Raw genomic sequence first — 20023 nt, forward strand, 5'->3', positions numbered from 1 at the left:
ACCTGCTGCTGCCCTGGGCACGCTGGGCAGGTTTTAGGGTCACCTAAACACACTCCATACATCACAGACACTGCTGACACCACCCTGGCCTTCCCAGCAAAGAGCTCCTGACCTGGGGAAACGCTGGCAGATGCCCTGAACTCCACGGGGTCCTTTGCAAACCCTCCAAGGGATTTGCACAGCTTGGCACTGCTTTGCCGGGGGGGGCTGAGGGGGTACCACAGGAGTCCCCCCAAACTGGACCCAGCTCAAACCAAGCTGCCCCAAACACACAGAGCTGAAGGAGCGCAGCAGGCAAAGGAGAGGAGATGGGAAATTTAATTTTATGAGGCTTGTAAGAAAGGAGATTAAATGGGGGGAGTGTGATAATGCTATAAATACCTCCGGGGAAATGCCATCAGAGGAGAGAGGGGGATTATTCAAATAATCTGGAAGCAGTAAAACAAGGAGAGCTGGGGCCAGGAGCTACAAATGGGAATATTTCAGGCAAGGCATTAAGAAAAACTGTCTGAGAGGTGAGAGCGATTAGGTGCAGAAATTGGCCATCCCAGCAGAGACAGGCCCTTATCAGAGGTATTTAAGGTGGCGTAAGCAATGCTGGGAGGGCACGAGGGTGTGACCCGGGGGAAGGAGAGGGGTCAGACCTCCTGAAGTCGTTTAAATCCCCCTCACCAAGATGCTGCTGTGTCTGATACCTCACCATCATCCCTGCTCCATGCCCCTGGAGCAGACAGAGCCCTGCAGCCCCAAAGACACCGGAGAGTGCCAGAGCTGCTTGTCCCTGACTGAGGCATTAGAGACTCCCGAGCACTCACCTTCCTCTTCCTGTCCTGCTCCTCCCTTCCCCACTCTCCTGCTTTCCTTTCCCTGCCCTGTGAGCGGAGAAAACAAAGGCTGGTGGTGCCATATGCTGACTTTTCTGGTCCAGGATGAAATCTGAAATAAAATACTCCAGCCAGCTCGCCGCTGTGTAACTTGGCAGAGTAGCGTGAGTAGCTAATGAGTAAAGCTGAAGTTGGCTGTGCAATTACAAGTGATATATTTTTATATATAAATGATGAGTTTTCCATCCTCAAAGCTGATAAATTTCTCGGGCTAAATTTGTCGAGCTAAGAGCCTTTTGTGGCCACATTTTTACACAGCAGTATTTTTTTTTTTTTTCCCTCTGCTCCCCTCCAAAAAAAATCACCAGTTTTCCCATCTACTTAATGGGCTGTAAATACTTTTCTGCTAAGATGAAAAGTCCATTCGATTTGCATTAAATCTCCATCATTGTGAGCTCTTGAGAGGCTGCAGCAAGGCTGGATACTGACACAGAATGCTGCATCTTTTTCTGGAAACCTTTCCTTAGAGATCCTAGGGGGGGAGAAGAAACAAAAAAGAGGCAGTCAAGGGATGAATAAACCCCCGTGGTTTGGTATCGGGACACATCTACTTGCTGGAAAGGGAATCCTGGGGTCTCCTTCCCAGCCTTGGTGCTGTTAGGGCAAGATCTGCCCTGTCTCAGAGCATCTCTGATGCAGGAGTTCCCCTGGGAAGCAGGGGATGAAGCCACCATGGCTACAGGACACCCTGTGCAAGGCTTTAACCCTTGGGAGCCGAGAGAACCGAGGGGAAAGGAGCTGTCCCCAAGAAATATCCCAGCCAGGGAGAGACCACAGCTGTGCTCCTCAGCCTGACATGTTCTGCTTTATACCCAACACCCAACACAGCATTTCCTGCTCCTCATTTCTTCCTCCTGACAGAGACTTCTGCACAGAAACTCATTTCTCATTGCTGAGTGTTCAGAGTTCAGGCTTCCTTGGTACTTTTTTCTGACTCAGCTATAACACCTGAAGTGGAACTGGATGCATTTGTTCATCACTTCCAACTCCTCTGCGCCATTTCAATGCACTTTTTTCATGCAAGACTGGGGTTTTTTTCAAAAGACAGAGGGTCTTGAGCTGCCCTTTCAGCTTCAGGCACAGCTATCATCTCTTCAGGCCCTGATCCTGCCAGCTCACTGCTCAAAAGCTGCCTGCTTTGCCTTTCTTCTTGGCAAAACACAGACGATTTAGAACTTTTGGATGACTTTTGACAGTGACGAAGAGTAAGGTCTCAAACTGGAGCACAGGGCTGTGCCCCAGCCAGGACCCTGCTCTGATTGTCAGCTCTCCCCTTGCAATGGTATTCAGGAATTCTGATCTTTGCCTGATCTCCTGCACAGGCAGGGTAAAATCTTCCACAACTTGTTCAGCTGTAACCACGACACAAACCAAGGGAGGCCGCGCTGCAGCTGTCAACAGCACCATCCCAATGATTTAATAACCCGTGTGATGAACAGAGCCACAAGTGCTGCCTGCTCCTTGACGGTCACAGTGCTGCAGAGCAGGCACAGAACATCTCTGGAGCTCCTCAACCTCCTGCAGCCCAGTGAGCTCCGTTCCCCTGAGTTCCTGCGCAGGGGACCCACCAGCAGCACCAGCTCCAGGGCCTGGGCACCTCAAAACCCATCCCAGGGGTGCAAAACGCTTCCACCCAGCACCTTCCAGTCTCAATCCAGTGCTCAAAGACAAAACAGCGTGAGAAAGGAGGTGGGTGGACAGAGAAATCCCTTCCAGAGGCAGCTGGTGCTCACCTGGGAAGGGCAGACAGGCACAGCATCCCCTCCCAGCCACGGGTGCACACACGCTCCCATCGAGGCTCTTTATTGTCTCTGCCATAAAAGGGTTTCAATCAAGCTGGGACAGTAAATTCCAATTTAAATTAAACTACCCCATTTAGTCAGGATGAAGGCTGTTTGCATGTCTCGGACAGACAGCGTTTCAGAGCACAGATTTCAGCTGACAGCGTTTAAAGCAGCTGTCTTCATAAAAGCCAATAAAATACCGTCGGATAATTCAAAGCTTTAATTAAAAAAAAAAAAATGCAAAGTCCAAATAGTTTCATACTAACAAGGAGGCTCGTTTTGACATCTGAAATGGCTGCAGAAGCCGAATGCCCCTGTGTTCTCTGCAGGCTGTTTCGGGTTTGCTGCGTAGCTGGAGATGGCTCCTAACCCCGAGCAATCCCCATGTGTCGCTGGGGACGGGCACCAAAAAATTGATGCTGCTTGTTTTACAACTTTGCTCTTAATTATCGCACTCTGAGGCAGCAGTGGGCTCATTTGCATGGCAATCCCTCAACGAAGCCTGGGGATAAAATACGGAACTCCCAAGCACTCGAGCTGCCAAGCTCGAGTGAGAGCTGAGCAGAGCCAGCCTTGGGTGGAGTTTTCAGCAGCTCTGCCCTGAGCTGTGACATTGAGACACGGGTCACAGGCAGTGTCACCACCTTGATCCCTTCCTGCAGCCTGGAGCACCCACACACAGGGGCTGGGGGATGGAATTTGGGAATTTGGTGTGGCCTTGCTGGGGAAGAAGAGCCTGAGCCGGGATACAGGAGCTGGTTTTGCAGCTGAAGGTGGGATTTGAGTCTGTGCATGGTCCCACGTCTGCAACAGCTCAAATGCAGGAGTTTTGTGTCTGTTTCTGCTTTTATCCATGGAGGAGAGGAGAGGAGAGGAGAGGAGAGGAGAGGAGAGGAGAGGAGAGGAGAGGAGAGGAGAGGAGAGGAGAGGAGAGGAGAGGAGAGGAGAGGAGAGGAGAGGAGAGGAGAGGAGAGGAGAGGAGAGGAGAGGAGAGGAGAGGAGAGGAGAGGAGCTCTGCCCTGTGCCTGGGATTGCTGGAGGCTTCTCAGATCCTCATTTCAAAGCCCCCTGAGGCTGCAGAGCCAGTTGGGAAACCTCTGCTTCATCCACGGCGCTCCCTTTGGACCCTCCACAGCACCAGATTCTCCTCTGCTGGGGCTGGTGCGGCCGCAGTGTTCAGCCCCTCCTCTCCAGCATCTCGGAACAAAACACTCTTGTAATGAGCAGTGAAGCAGCAGTAAATCCATCAGTCCACCCTCGGGAATGCAGATCCATAAGGCTTTAAACCAACAGGGACTGATGTAATTGTGTCATTTGGCATTTCTCAGAGCGCAGACCGAACAGCCTCTCTGAGCACCAGCTGTCCCACACCCAGCCCCTCTGGTGCAGATTTCCTGCGGGTGCACAGCCCCTCGTTCCCTGGCTCCTGGCACTGGAGCCACCCCGGGGCTGCTGGGGGGATTTGGTGGTCACTGCCATTGCTTTGGAAATGGGCATCTCCTGTCCAGATGCTGCTGTCCAGTTCCATCTCCAAGAGCCTGGATCCTGCTGGACCATTTTGTGACTTGGTGAATTTGGAGGCCTTTTCCAGCCTCAACTGTTCATGACTTATTGGATCATAAGAAAGCAGATTTCTTTTTCCATTTCACATGCTTCTATAGGGCTTTAATGAGAATAAACTGAAAACATTTGGGTTTCAACAGCCAATGGCTTTGTTTTGGCCCTTTTTCTTTCTTTTTTTTTTTTTTATTTTTTGGCATTTCATTGGTATTTTTCTCTCCAGGAGAGCCATCAGAAATTAAAATCTGGCTTCTGTCCAAGTCTTTTTAAAGCCATGAGCAGATTTCCATGCCTTGGTGCTTTCCTTTCCCTCTCCCCCACCTTGGCACTCAAGTTTTTGTTTTGTACAGGGAGCACAATGAGCACTTATCCCTCACAGCCCCAAGGCTGGAAGTACCTGGGACAGAGGCAGTGACTTGGCACTCACACTGCCCTTGGCTCAGCGCTGAGCTGGCACCTGGATGCATTTCTGTGCCAGGCAACCACTGGCAAATGTTTTCTTTGACTCCTGTCTCATTTTTCCCCACCTGCAGGATGAAGAGATGACGGCCTCACTCATCCTGCAAAGTGCTTTGTGAAATCTCTTTTTCTCATGGCTCCGCTGACTTCTTGGGGGTGGAAATTTTGAATTTCTCAGCAGCCTGTGGCAGCTCTGCCAGTTTCTGCTCTCAGCCTGATCCACCCTGCTGAAGAGCCGTGGTGTGTGAAGGGGTTTTTCTCATCTTCCCACCCATTTCTGCGCTGGCCATGGGTGTGAGAGGCTGCAGAGGTGATTTTGGGGTCCCAGAGCACACCTCACAGCAGATCCTGCTGTTTTATCAGTTCCCCTGCAGTGATGGTCGCTTTTTGGTTGTCTCCAGCAATGTGTCACACGCTGGAAGAAACAGAGAAATAAAAAAAGAGTAAGTTTGAAACATCAGAGAAACCTTTTTATCTACTGTGAGGGTGGTCAAATGGGTATTTTTTGGGAGGGGAAAAGATGTTTCGGAGTCTCCATCCTTGCAGATATTCAAACCCAGCTGGACATGGCACTGAGCAGTTTGTTCCAGCTGACCCTTGTCCAAGCAGAGGGACCTGAACCTTGCAGAGGTACCTCCACCCACAGTGATCCTGTTCATGGGACCCACGTCAGCCTCCATCCTGGGCACCCAATGCAGGAGCTTTGCATTTCCACTCTGCACACAGCCACGGGAGCATTTCCTGTGACTGAGGGAAACTATGGTCGTGCTAGGTTTCAGTCAGCCACAATAAAACTAATTAACGTGAAAAAGCAAAGGCAAACTACGCAAGACACTCAAGAAAATTAAATTGGATTGATTTTTGGAGTGGATTAAATCTCATTTTGCTTCTTTGTACTGTTTTTAGCAGAATTAAAATGACCGTGGCTCGGTTTACTCTCCTTAAATGAATGAAAGCGAAATGAATCCCTTGTAAGAGCCTCCTACCGAGGAGTTTAATCCATAAACATTTATTTAATTTTGATTTTCGTTCCTCAGTGTCCCTCACGAGCCTAAGCCAATACCGGAGGCTCTCTCTGCGGTCGCTGGCAGGAGACAGATGCCTCTGGAAGGTGCTGCAGTGCTGCTGGCAGAGCTGTGTGCCCAGGAGAGGTGAGGGGCATTTCACTCGGCATCGCCAGGGAACCTCTCACCAACCCCCTCCTAAAATGCAGGGCAGTGGAAAAAACCACCCAACGCAGCACCTGCACTTGAGGAAATCGCTCCTGTTTTTGCCTGGGGGGCAGAGGTGTGATGGGTGGGGGTCCACCATCATTGTGATCCCACAGGTCACCTTGGGGACAATGGACCCTGGCTGTGCAGGAACAGCTCCTTGTGTTGTCCAGAGGGTGAGGAGATGCTGGCCAGCGCTGCACAGGTTCCACCCAAAGGTTGGTGAGCACCTGCAGATGTAGGAAATCATTCCTTCGCTCTGGGCACCCCCAAATCATCCCTTTGGGGAACAGCCCGGAGCTCTGCCCTGCACCCCTGCATCCTCCAACCCACAGGGATGGGGGACTGGCACCAGGAGGGTCCCCATGGAGCCAGGATGTGCAGGTGGGGTCTGGGCTCAGGGCTCAGCTCAGCTCGGATCAGCTCAGCACAAGAGCAACACTCTTGTGCTGCTCTGCGCGGTGCCTCTCGTTTAAATGAGAAATTATTCCTGCTTGAAACTGGGACAGAGGCCCCTCCAGCACCCCAAACACAGCACAGGATCAGTGCTCGAGTCTCATCTCTGCTGGCATTTGGGGTGCCAAGCACTTTTCCACCCCCATCCCCAGCAGCACGAGCCCTTCTCTCCATTCCTGCTGGTACCCAGGAGTTTTGCTCTTGCTGAGGAAAATGGGGTGGCATCTATACACTGCTGGGATCTCAGCCACGTTACCCTGTGTGGATATGGACTCAGACAGCTCTTATCTCACTGAGATTCCTACTGGAGACTTAAAAGGAGCCGGGAGAGGGACACGGATAAAGCTCCGGCTTTCCACGTAGTAAATCACGGTCGGCTGACTGCCGCTGTTTATCATTGTGAAGAGACACCAGGATGGAGTCAAAGCAGGGAAGCATAAAAACCTCCTTCTTCCTTGCCCTCTGCTCCAAGGTGGCATCGGAGTGGGACCCAGCATCCCTCTTGGTGCAGGGAATTCCTCCCCTCTGCCTTTGATCACCCCACAACCTGCTAACGCCTCATCACAACCTGCCACTGCAGCGGGGCACGGAACGGCTCTGCGAGCATCTCGCAATCACCACGCTTTTCCCCTTCCCTGTCAAGATGAGAGCTGGAATTGTTCAGCAGGAGATAAACAGAGTTAGCTCCCAGCCTGACCCTGGTCTTGGGGGACTCACCAGGATGCTGAGTTCCTGCGTCTTGTCTCGAGCGAGGTGGGCGGCGGGTTTGGTCTTTGTTGCTCACACCGCGGGTTCATGCCCTTTTTATCTGGCTCTTTCTCATTCTCTCCGGGCTTGACAAGAAAGCCCCTCCTGGATCTGAAACACGTTCTCCAGGGAAGTTTTATCAGGACTTCTGGAAAGACCCACTTTTAACAAATCAAAAGAAAAAAAAAAAATAATAATAATTTAAAAATCCATGGATTTGCTGGCCTGTTGTGCTTGCTGGCACAGCAGCCACGGTGATGTTGCAAATCCAAAGCGATGACCTTACCAGGCAGAGAGGCAATGCTGTACTGGTGGGTTCCAGCCTGGCTCATGTGCAATTTTCTGGGATTTGCTTTTTCCACTTGGTGACAGCACCGAGCTGTTTATAAGCAAGATAAGCCCTCAGATGCAACTTTGCAAAAAATAAGTAAAAACAGATCCCAGACTCCACAGCTCAGCTGGTTAGAGACAGTTTGTCCCTCAGCCCGGTGTAAACACTGGGAAGAGCATCCACCTGGAGGAATTCCTGAGTTCACTCCTAGCCATGAAATAAACAGAAAGGTTTTTGGCTATTATGCTTGTGTCAGAGGCAGCTTGCAGGCGGGTATGGCACACTGCAGCTGCAGGGAAAAAAAATTCTCTCAATAAGAAAACTCAGGCAATGCACCTTGTACGAATGCAAATCCTGCCATCCACGACTTTAAAAACTGCTGGAAGAGGAGTAGAAAACAGCCATCCCATCCAAGCTCTTACCCTGGGGGAAAGGATTCACTCCTGAAACCTGGAGAGAGGTGGAAGAAGAGCTGCCAAGCAGTCAGTGCCCAGCCTCAGGGAGCTGGGGCATGGTCCAGCCCAGAGCTGCTGCTCCAGGGCATCTCAGAGCAGGCGGAAAACAGCAGGCACAGGGATCCCTGCCAGGGTGGGGCCATGGGGTCTCTGCAGGCCTGGACTCACACTTAGACTATTTGACCCTCACCTGTGAGAGTTTGACCCTCACCTGTGAGAGTTTGACCCTCACCTGTGAGAGTTTTCCAGGCAGCCAGGAAGGTGCAGGGCAGAACACGCATTGCACAGCACCGCAAAGTTTTCCCTTTTTACCATAAGTTTTATTAAACTTTCCATTCCTACGCTTTTCTCTAGAAGTGGAGACCTGCTCCTCTCGAAGGGACAAGGCAAATCCATCCAGGCAAAGGACAAAGAGCGTTATTTCTCAAACCTCACTCTTCCCCACTTGCCTGTCAATCCTGGGAGCTGTACCTGAATATATTTGCTCTTCACTTACTTGGGCTGAACGCAGAAGGTTTTAGCTGCAGAAGTAAGTTACACTCCATTCAGGGGTCACTTTTCTGCATAAACTGTTGGGGGGAAAAAAAATCTCTCTCCTTTTCAAGATCCAGGTCCTTCCACTGCCCAGCTTGATCCCACCTCAAACCATCAATCCATCCTAAGCGGGGATGTGTTACCCAAGGAATTCCTCCAGCAATCATTTTCTCTTTCAGAAAGCCAAAGCCAAGCAAAACCAGTTTTTCTGCAAGCTCACGCAGCCAGGGAAGGGAGAATAACATGCTGATAAGCATCTTGGATGGCTTCAGGATAAATTTATGTCTGATCTGTTCCCTAACACAAAAAGTTTTGGTTGTTTTCTCTCCTCAGCGATTGTACATGAAAATCAAAGTTAGTGGGACGAGGATTAAATACCCTCAGGATGGGGAAATAAACCTTGACTCCTGGCAAGATTTGAGAGGTTTTGTACAAAATAAAGCCATGTGAACAGCAGTGTAAACGCTTCAGCATGAGATTTCCCACAGCACTCTGTAGCTTAAAGCACATTTTACGTGCGAGGACAGGGGAGCGTTTGCTTGGCTCCATCCCGCGATGTGGCACGACAGAGCCCTGAAGCCACCAGCTGTGCCTCAAACAGGGTCAGGAGGATTTACCAGGCTGGAAGGAGGGAGCAGCACACTCATATGAGGCAGGAGCCCCACTGGATGGCCCTGCCATAGGGACAAAACCAGTCAGAACACGGGGCAGGTGCACTCCATCCGTGATGATGCTTTGGGATGTGCAAAGCTTCCACCTCAAGCCTGAGTTTGAGTCATTCTGGATGCTCCAGACCAGCAAGTTGAATCCTGGAGGGGTGATAAAGTGGTAATTTCGTTCTGTTTATAGCTTTATATGTGTGGTAAACACAAAAGTGGTAACTTTTTATCAGACCTGTAGGCTGAAAACTGGGCTCCTGTCACAACAGAGGAGAAACAAGGAAATGAAAAAAACCTAAACCACCAAGGAGGGAAAAGTGCTGGGGCAGTGCTAAGGGCTGGCAGTGTCCTGTCACCTCCACAGGTCACACTGTGCCCCTCGTGTGCAGCATCAGGAGATGGAGCCACAGGTCCTCACCCCACCCCCAGGGCACCTTTAGCAACCTGCAACCCCAAAATTCCGTGTATGGAGATGGCAGGAACACCAAGCTGGGAAATTTGCTGACAGTAATAAGCCTCATTCACCACCAGACATTAAAAGGTACTTATTTTAACAGCAGAACTCGCTGACCTGAGATAACTTTTGGAAACAGGGCCAGAAGCAGAATAAGGGGGAGAAAGCCCAACCCAAGGAGTCGCTGCTCCATTTTCCTTTCCCCCTGTTCTCCCCATCCAGCACAGCACCGAGCCTCCTGGACTGTGGGAACTGAAAAAAATCAGTAAGACATGAAATTACAGAGAATTCCCAAAACCTCACAGAGACATCACAAGGTCTTGTGTGGTCTTGTCTTATCCCACACTGGAAGAGCTGCCACACCATCCCTGAGCAGGGGACACACCTCTGTGATAACACAGCAGCTCCTTGCCACTGGCACACTCACCACCCACTGAACACAGAGCCTCATCAAGAGCCTTGGATGATAATCCGCTTCTGATTCATCCTCCTGCTCTGGTTAGGATTCATTTTCAGCAGCTCTACCTGAAGATACCGGACAGCAGCATCCTGCAGGATCCCTCCTTGCTGGTGGTCACCCGGGCCACTGAGCCTCCCACACAGGAATTAGAGGAAGATGCTTGGCCGTGAATATGGCAAAAAACCAGCTCTGGTTTTCTCAAATCCACATCTCCCATCCCACTGAGTACACTGTGCTGCGGGTTTTCACACACTAGATGTCAGCAGAAGAATAAAAATCACTCCGGTGCTCCGGCTGAAACCGGGCAGGGATTTCCACTGGGCCGCTAAAACTCGGAACCTGACACTGATAAATCCATTCGGCTGCCGCAATAACCAGACTGGGCAAAGGGAAAACCCACCCAGGGGAGATTGGTGCCTCTGCTTGTGCTGGATGGAGAGAGCCACTACCCTGGAGTGACTGGTCTGTGTCGGCAGAATCCCGGGACACGCAGGGACACCAAAGCACCACTTCTTTTGTACACGCATTTTCGGTGGTGGGGGATCTGCTGCTGGCCCAGCATCTCTAGCAGAGCTGATTTAAGCACCCAGGACTGCTCCCAGCTCCTCCTGCAGACACCTTTGGAGCTGGGGATGATGAAGGAGCCCTGCAGGTGTGACCTGCCCCTTGCTCCACGGGCAGAACAGCAAACCACAGAACAAAACACCTTTCTGCACCAGGAGAAAGTCCTGTGCTATCAGCTTCTGTATCTTTATGGTTTATGCAGCAATAAACTCAGAGTGCAGCCCTTGCAGCACAGGGGACTGGATCAGTGAACTAAGCCACCCCAAGGCTGTGCCTGCTTGTCCTGAGCTGGCCTGTCACCCTCCCCAGCAGCTTTTACACACTTTTGGACAGGATTGAGAGCTGGGAGATCTGAGGTCCTGTGCTGACCTTTGTATGGGAGCAGGAGAATGGATCACTGAGCCTTGGGGAACCTCACCCACCCCAAAAAATTGTCCCTACAGACTCAGCTGTACCTTCATTTGACTTGGGGCCGCCTGGCTGCTCTGGGCAGAGAGCATCTTAGGGCACATCCCAGAAGATCCATGTGGGATTCCCAAACCCAGGGCTGGGCTGCAGCCCAGGGGTCCCCTTCAAATTACACCGGTGTGTGGAGATGCCCAAGGCTTTGGGGCATCCAAAGTTTTCCTTCCACACCACACTCTTACCCACAGCAGCTGAACCGGCCAAAATGGCATCGCACCTAGGGTACACTCAGCCTTTGGAATAAATCTTGGGTCACTACGTGCCCCCAAATTCTTCTTCCTGGCTCATGCCCTGGAGATGGATGGGCTCTCAGGGTTCTCCCAGGCAAACTGGTCTCCCCTTTCCCAGGGTCTAGGATTTCAGACCCTCCCCATCCCAGCCCAAGGTGTCTCCCCGTGCACTGACCCTGCAGGACACAGTTCAAAGCCTCCAACAGGAAAAACAGGAAAATCCTCCCTGGCTCTCTCCGTTGACATAGTTTCGGTCTGGTTCTTGGTGTCAAAGGAGGCATTCAGCTCCACCTCAGCCCTGTGTGCTGCTTGGTCCCTCTCAGCAGATGACAGGAGGCCCCTGAGGGAGGACAGCACCGTGGGGAGCTCCCAACAGGTGCCATAAATTCCTACCAGGGAATGTTTGGGTGATGCCTTCAGTTTTATCTTCCCTGTGTTTCAGGTTCTGTGCTGCCCAGGGTGCAGCTCCGAGCTCACACTCAGGGTCACTCAGCTCTCTGCACACAGCAGCGACACAAAACAAATCCTTTTCCTGATGCACACCAAGGACAACTGGGACAAGTTTTCAGCCCCAAAAGCACAAACAGCGGTGGCTGGAGGGAGGAACAAGAAGGATGGGACCTCACAGCCTGGAGCTGCAATTGGACAATTCAACCCCAAAGTGCAAATGGACCAAAACTGATCCAAGTGTGAGACCTCGTGACCCTTTGTCCATTTTGTGCCCATTTTGGGTGCACCTTGGGTGCAGCCCTGGCCAGGCCCTGTCCTGCCCAAGGTGTGTCCTAAAGGCCTTTCAATAATATCTCCTTTATTCTCCAGCTCTGTCCAGTCTCTGTTCCAGCTCAGCCTGCCCACGGCATCAGGGGGTACCACCCCTCTGCCCTGCTGCAGGAAGCAAATCCCACATCTGATTGAGGCACGAAGGGGGAAATCTCTGCTCCCCTCCCTGACAGATCAGCGAGGCACCGCAGCCTTTAAGCATCTCCCAGCTGGAGGGAGCAGCAGGAAAACACTGAGCGGTTGTGAGGTGTGAGTCCAACCCCTCTGCTGGGTTTACAGCCAGGAGATGGCGACTCAGCCCACGCAGGGCAGGGATCATTGACAGACACAGAGACACAGAGTCTCCAGCGGCGGGCTGATGGGGCCGTGGAAGAAAGGGGAGCACAGGTGCTTGGGCACACACGGAGAGCACAGCCCCAGTGCCACCAGCTCCTGGCTCCGGTGAGCGATGAGGAGAAGCTCAAATGCAGGATCCTTCCCTCTTTTCCTTCCCTCTCCCATCCTTCCCCATGCAGCATGCCAAGTACCATGCTGCAGTTAGGGAGACATTCAGAAACTCCTCCTGAGAGACGTTTTGCCACCCTCCAGAGCACCAAGGCTGCTCCAATCTCACCTCCTGACTTCCTCTCTGACAGCACTCACCACCTGTTTATCCCCCCTGGCCCAGCCCTAGCCTCGGGCCAAGAGGTGGGGAGCAGATTTCAGTGACATAAAAGGAGGCTGCGTTTCCTGCTGAGCAGGTTCATGGCTCTGCTCACCCGTGGGCTTTTAGCTCCTGCACACAGCTTGGAGCAGGGCAGTGCCCAGGGAGGACAGCCAGCCCGTGTGTCACCCCTGGCTCACGTGGAAGGGGGACACGCTGGCCAAGGCAGGAGCTGCGAGCAGACACAGAGGACACAGGTCTGAGCACCCCTGTGACCCTGGGGTCACACAACACTGTGATTCCAGCTTTGCCATCCCATTAAACCGTGTCCCAGTGATGAACCACTGATCCCTTGGAGATCAGGGGCTGTGCCACCCCCTCCAGGGTCACAGAGGGTGAGCAACACCCCCCAGAACCCTGCTGGGGCTCCCCAAACTGAAGCCTCATCCTCCACAGCCTGCACTAAATGCTGTGTGAGCACCCTCACAGAGATCCCAGCTCCACTTCCAACCCTTCACCTCCAGATTTCCTCCAGCTGTTCCACACACAACTTCCAGCTCAGAGCTGAGCAGCTCCAGCCTGGCTTGTGCTCACCAGAGGGAGATGCCTGGGAGAGGGAGGCAGCCCATCTGCAGAGCAGGGCCTGCCTTTGAAGAACCACCCTCTGACTGTTGGCTTCTCAAAAATGTGGCCACAGAAAAGATTTTTTTCTCTCCAGGCCTCATCTGGCAGGGTCCTTGCTCCAAGAGCTCAGCTTCCAGCATAAAAGCAAGAAACTCTTCCAGATCTGACACTCTAACTGCCAGGGGTGGCTGTAGCATAAAGCAGGGTCCCCTCTGTGTCTGTCTGACATCGCCCATCTCCCCACATGGCACCAGTCCCACCTCCAGACGTTATCCTGAGTGCAGCTGCAGAAGATGCTCCAGCTCCCCGATGCCTTTCGCATCCATCAGCTCTTTCCCACATCTTCTTCCCACTCCTTACACTGCTGGGTCTGTCACCAAATTCATCAGCGTCACCCATGGATGGAGATTTCCTGTGGGTCACACACGTCCTGTTGTTGACCTCATGCTCGGTGTCCCTGCCCCAGCACACACAGCCCCAGCACCCAGCAGCAGCTGTCCTTCAAAAGCCACCTTCTGGAATTCACCACACGCTGACCTGGCCAGCACATCCCCAGCTGATCTGTTGAATTCATCCCCAGACTAAGCATGCCCAAACCACACCCCACAAGGCAAACAACACCCCCTGCCCTGTGCGAGCATCTGAGGCAGCTGGCATTTCCCTGCCACGGGGATGAGGCAGCACAACGCACGCACCGGAGCTTTTTCCCCAGAGCTGATGGGACACAGAGCCATGGTGCATCTCCCAAGCCCATGTCAGAGCAATGAATACCATAAACATGCTGCTTTGGACCACTTCAAACAGCCTCTTGCAGATCAGAGCTTTGGGGAAAGCAAGGACACGTTGATCCCACTAGAGAACAATGCAGAGGAGGTCAGGAGAGGGTCCTGCAGCCTCTTCAACCCCCCTGCCCCGCTGAGAGCTGCTGTCAGCAGCAGTCGGGGTGACAACGTTGTTGAAACCCCTTCTCATTCCTCCCCCCAACCATGGCGTGGTGCAGCACCAGCTTCATGGCTTAATGTGAACCAGCTTTGGTAAATCGAATGAAATCATTTAAAGAGGGGAAATTTCAGCCCGAAAGAACTGAAGTCTCTCGTGCGACTGAACTTCCCCTTTGGCTAAACTGATGTGAATGGTGGGTAGACCCTGATTCTCATGGGAACTCATCCACTTGCTGTTTATCTACAATGCAATGAAAGTAGTATTAAAAATAGTCTGTGGAGTAGAAAGAGCAGAAAAAAAAAAAAAAAAAATTGACACCTGATGCTGTTCTTCTCTCTTGTCTGAAATCCAATAGCTGAGCTCTGGGAACAGGCATGTCCATGCGATTACGGCTCAGACACTCCCAGACCTTGTCTTGAACAGAAACTGGGATGAAATTATCCTCCTAGAGGACTGAAATGTTTTTATGAGGTCATTGAAGCAGCAGGTACGGCGCTGCCATCTCGCCCTGGGACCACAGCCCACGGCTCTGCTCCACCCTCCTGCAGTGGGGAGAACGGATGAAAATATCAAAACCCACAAGGCATGAAGGCATTGAGTTAAAAGGCTGCATTATAAAACCCTGAATGCTCAGGAAAGCCTGGTTTTGTAACGTTCAAACTTCTCAAAACTACATAAAAGAGGGAAAGATGTCATAAAACGCTGAACCCGAGTTCCAGAGGGACATGGAAGTGCTGGAGCTCCAGTCATGCCCCCAGACAGGTTGTGCCCTTCAACACAAGAAGTTTTGAATTAAAACTGCTGGGGAGCAAAGCAGCAGGCTTGAGAATCTCTGCAAATCCCAGGTGGAGAGGGAGAGAGGTGCTGGTTCCTCCCTGCACTGAGCCTTGGCTTCAGGTCTGGACTACACTGGGCACTGCCTGGCTGGGCAGCATTCTTGCTGTTACAAAGTGAATTTTTTTCTCAGTCATCATTCACTTTTACTACTTTTTACAAGTTTTAGTAACACTCCCATAAACAGGTTTTTAATGCAATCCTTTTTCTCTGACACACCGCACGTTAAAGATTAGCAGAGGCTTTTTTTATTGCAGGTAATAAAGAACCCTGATGTCAAATATTTTAACAAGCCGAGCGCTCCATGGGAAAAGCCCAAGGGGCTCCAAACGCATTTCTGCTCTGCAGCCCCTGTCAGGGAGAGGGCGAAGACACAGAGAGTTTTCTGGGAAAATATCTTAGATTTTATCTGATTTTTGGAAAAGAACAAAGTGGCTCCAACCACAGCACTGAGCTCAAGAGCTTCCCAGCCAGGCGTTTCCCACACTCCACGCAGAGCTAGCTGTTCCCCCTCAGCATCTCCGTGGATTTGTTCAAGGGAAGCTCTACTATAAGAAAAAAGGGAATTTAGGGTTGTCTTTTGTGAGCTGCAGTTTAATCCCCTCCAACACGTCCACCCAGACCTGCCCAGGGGGGGTTCCCATCCCAAGCAACGCTGCTGGCTGAAGGAATCACATCCCCCGGCTGCAGGCAGCGAGGAGGAGAGGAACACCAGCACATCATCACAACAAAAAGCGTCGTTTGCCAGGGCATGGGGCCGTGACACCTGTGAGAACGAGCCCCTGCGTGTTGGAAGCTTTTGCACAAACAGGTCGGGGCTACTGCGAGATGTTCCTTGAACTTTTATTACAGCATCACCCTCACAGACAATTGCAAGGTGACAACGGCTCACGTTTTGCCAGCAGCAGCTGAAAATGTCTTTGTTGTGGGGCATTTAAAAAACTTTCTAGCCAATAGCACATTGCTAAAGCTTACAGGCAATTGTCCTAGCCAATCACTGAAAGCACACCTGCTTCAAACAATGCTTGCTATTAACAATAACCAATATCCCGTTATTAAGCTTAAAACTTTCTGCTATCTTGCTAAGCATATTTTTCTGCAGCCTTAAGATTTCTCCTAGCCAAACCTAAGACTCAGACTGTTGTTTTCATGTCCTTGCTTGCTGTACCATTGCATCTTCTCTGCTTCCAGACTTTGCAGCTGCAGCTAACTAAATTCTCCTGCTCTTTCTGTTTCTGGGGCCTGCTTTCTAAAGTCCTCCTTCGCCTTTAGCATTTCCCACACCCCTGCTGCCGTTTGGCCAGAGGTTCCTGATCGGGAGAGCCGGGAGCAGCAGGGTTTGCTGCTCTGCACAGCCTCAGCATCTTCCCTGCTTTCTCCGCTTTCCCGCCCAGCCCGGATCCCCGACGGGTACCACGAGCATCCCGTTCGGATTTACTGATGGGGAAAAAAACCACCGGCCGGCGGCCATCCCAAAAGCGCTCGGGGATGGGCTCTCCGCCCACACACAGCATTCGGTTTCCACCCCTCGGCTCGCTTTCAGCGGGGGCCGCAGCCTGAGAAAGCAGGAAGGGTCGCGCACACACGAGAACAGCCCCCGCAGCCGCTGCAGCAGCTGCCAAATACAGCACTGCCCACAGACTCAAGAGGGAAGAGCCTTGTGCCGTTCTCCAGGAGCCCAAACGCTCTTTCCCGTTCCCTTTTTCCTTTTCCCACCCTCCGGGCTAGGGCCGAGGACTGCCCCAGGGCAGGAGGGTTCGCTGGCACGGGCACGGACGGAGTCCCGCGGAGAAAACGAGTTTGCAAAAGCGAGACATCGCCGGCAAAGCCACGGCATCAGAGAATCAGAAAGGCTGGAAAAGAGCTCTGAGGTGGTCAAGTCCAACCGAGGCTGCAGGGACCTGCAGAAGCCCCGGTGCAGCACCACTGCAGCACCACTGCAGCGCCACAGGACCCTCAGTGCCCTCCCTCCTCCTTCCAGCCCTGCTGAAAGAAGCAGCGCTCTTCCTTCCCTTTCCCACGACCGGATTCCCCTGAAAGCAGCAGAAAACGCTCCTGCCGATGGTAATTAATCTGACGAGGAGTCAGGAGGCACAGATTAAACGTCTCCTGTCGCTGGGGATGGCAGATAACTGTAAAGATCGGCTCTGCTGCAGAGCTGGCAGCGTGCACCTAGAGACCAGGGGACAGGTAGCCAGGCTGTGCCCTTGGATCCAGCACTGGGGCCGTGGGCACACCCCTGAGAAGGGGAAAGGCATCTCTGAAAGCTTTTAGCTCTGGCCCATCCCTGGTCCCAGCAAGGTGAACGAGCAGAGACAGATATTCAGGTACTGACCTACAGCAATGGTCCCCCCAGGTCCTGTCGCTCTTGCTGAGACCCCGAGGGTCTCCCCAGGTGGAAACATCTTCCTAAGGGCTCTGGGAGCAGCACTTGTCTCTTTCCATAGATGAATCCAGGCACTTCCATGACTGCCATACTCATAAATATTCTGTAAAATGCAGCCAACTTTCTCTGGGAGCAGATCAGCAGCCACAACTTTTTCTCTGCCATCCAAGTCCCACAGCACAGGTCTCTACAGATGGTTCTGATTAAGACGATTTCTCCCAGCTCCTAAATAGTCCTGAAAGTACTTGGAAGTCGTATTGGGTAACACCTTTCATTAAGCCTTCAGCACCTGCTTCAAACCAATCTGAGGGAGCTTGGAAAAAACCCACAGGCTAGGATAGCACAGCAAGGCTTCCAGCTTTCCAGGCTGATGCCAGGTAGGGGCTCTGGAGGTGGACACTGAAGACTTGGGCTGTTTGAGCACCTGTTGAGAGCAGCACAGTCTCAGAAATGGAAGAAAGAGTCCTCGAGGAAGGGCAGACTGCAGGTGATGCAGCATTTGTGTAACGAACAGGAGCAGAATCCGAGAATGGGCCCTCAAAGGAGCAGAAACCATCTCTGATCACTTTTTCTAAGGGTAGATGTTTGAAGTAAAAGCTTGGTAACACACCAAAAAGTGCACATCATCCTTTTAGGATAATCCATGGAAGCCTTGCAGCCAGCATCCATAACCACAAAACCCACCCCGGGTCCTGCACCGCTGCTGCTGCTTTGGCTGTGTCTTTCAGAGGGGTTTCCTCTTTTTTGCTCTGGAATGTGAAAAGCTGAACTTGGATCTGAGATCAGAGAGCTGTGCTTTAGCTGTGCAATTGCTGGAGTCTGCTGGGGCCAAGCAGGCCCTGGCAGCACAGATGTGGCTCTGAACAAACCAGCCTGGGCTGTGGCTGGTTTGGGGTTTGGGCTGGCGCCTCTCACCACAGCTCTAGTCAGCACGGGGATATCTGAGCTGACTGCAAATGCACTCAGTGGATCCCAGAATTACTCAGGGCATCTGCAGGTTGGCTCCAGCTGGAGCAGCCTATCCATTTCCCTTCCTCAGAGCTGCCAGGTTTTCTCTGCCTTTTGTATCTATGGCTGCAAAAGCCAGAAGTTTTCTCTCCCTGAGATGGAGAGATCAACCAAATTGAAAAAGCAACTAAAACCAGAGGTCAGTGCTGTGCTCTGGGGAGCCAAGTCCTTCAAGGGAGGGCTGGGGTTCAGCCTCTGAAGCCAGGAACCTGCAGAGCCTGATGGTGGCATTTCCCCAGGACATCTCCAAGGTGATTTCACTTCAGGAAGCCCCTGTACAGCTTCTGTCCCTCTTTCATCACCATGGCTCAACTCTGCCTGCAAAGAAGTGACCATCCACCACCGCTCTGCCAATCTGCAGCTGCCTGCCCAGTGCCCACAGCATCCCTGTCCCATCCCCACCTCTGGGAGCAAGCTCCACCAGGAAAACACCCTCACAACATTGCTGCTATCAACCTGCATAACTCTGATTCCAGCTAGAAAAAAAACAGGAGACCAGAAAACCAAGCTGAGCCAGTCTCATTCACATGTTCCCAGCAGCTTCTCAGTGAGGCAGGAAGGTTTTGCTACTCTGTTCTTTTTAAAATCAATCAATAAATAAATAAAACTGCAGAGAAAGCAGAGAGTTTGACCATGGAGGTGTAGAGTTCACAATGAGCCAGGGCAGTGGAGATGCTGTCCCACTCCTGGCCCTCCAGCATTACTTTTCTCCTCTAAAACTCAGCACAGGAAAGAGGACAAGAAACTCCCAGAGAGAGTTAGAGACCCAGCATAGATCAGAGCCGAGAGCTGAGCACAAAGCAATTTCCTTTTCTGTGCACAGACTTCACAGGGTGCTGCAAGATCCCACCAAAAATCAGAACGAGCTGCTTTCCCCTCCTGGACAAACCCACCGCGGGTCCCACCGTCCTGACCGGGGCCAGGCAGGGATGGCACAGGGATCACCGCTGTGCCCAGCGTGCCCAGACAGAGCTGAGCAGCCACGTGGAATTTCCCGGGAAGCTCTTTTCCAGGCTGGCCAGTAGATGGGGATGGAAGAGCAGCCAAGGTCTGCCCCGTGGGCAGCCGTGTTCCTCCAGCTGGCTGTGTCCTGAGGGTTGTCCGGGCTCTGGGACACTGGTGGCCGTGCTGGCCACGAGCAGGGCCAGACAGAGACAGCGTGACTTGGAAGCAGAGGAAACATCCCAGAGCCTTAAGTGTCATCCCTAGGGCGGCAAGTGTAGGGATAAATAACTAACTAAATAACTAAAATAACTCCCTGGGCTCTGCCTGTCCCTGATAATGCAGGGTGGAGAGATCTGTCCTCGCCACTGATGTCACAGAATCACAGAATCACCAGGTTGGAAGAGAGCTCCAAGATCATCGAGTCCAACCCAGCCCCAACACCTCAACTAAACCCTGGCACCCAGTGCCACATCCAGGCTTTGTTTAAACACATCCAGGGATGGTGACTCCACCACCTCCCTGGGCAGATCATTCCAGGACTTTATTATTCTTTACATTTAAAACTTTTTCCTGATATCCAACTGATATTTCCCTTGGTGCAGCTTGAG

The 20023-nt window shown here is 52.1% G+C and overlaps 1 long non-coding RNA gene across 1 annotated transcript; it reads right to left on the reverse strand.

Moving 5' to 3' along the window:
• Window positions 1-3640: 3640 nt before the first annotated feature.
• Window positions 3641-17644, reverse strand: LOC120760985 (uncharacterized). The gene is made up of 5 exons (XR_005703522.2): window positions 17412-17644; window positions 7769-7882; window positions 7388-7639; window positions 7072-7262; window positions 3641-5102 (listed from the first exon to the last, which is right to left on the reverse strand). It is a non-coding gene; the product is annotated as an uncharacterized LOC120760985 (long non-coding RNA).
• Window positions 17645-20023: the final 2379 nt, after the last annotated feature.

This window comes from Hirundo rustica, chromosome 18 (assembly GCF_015227805.2).
Source record: "Hirundo rustica isolate bHirRus1 chromosome 18, bHirRus1.pri.v3, whole genome shotgun sequence".
In the NCBI taxonomy this organism is placed as follows: Eukaryota; Metazoa; Chordata; class Aves; order Passeriformes; family Hirundinidae; genus Hirundo; species Hirundo rustica.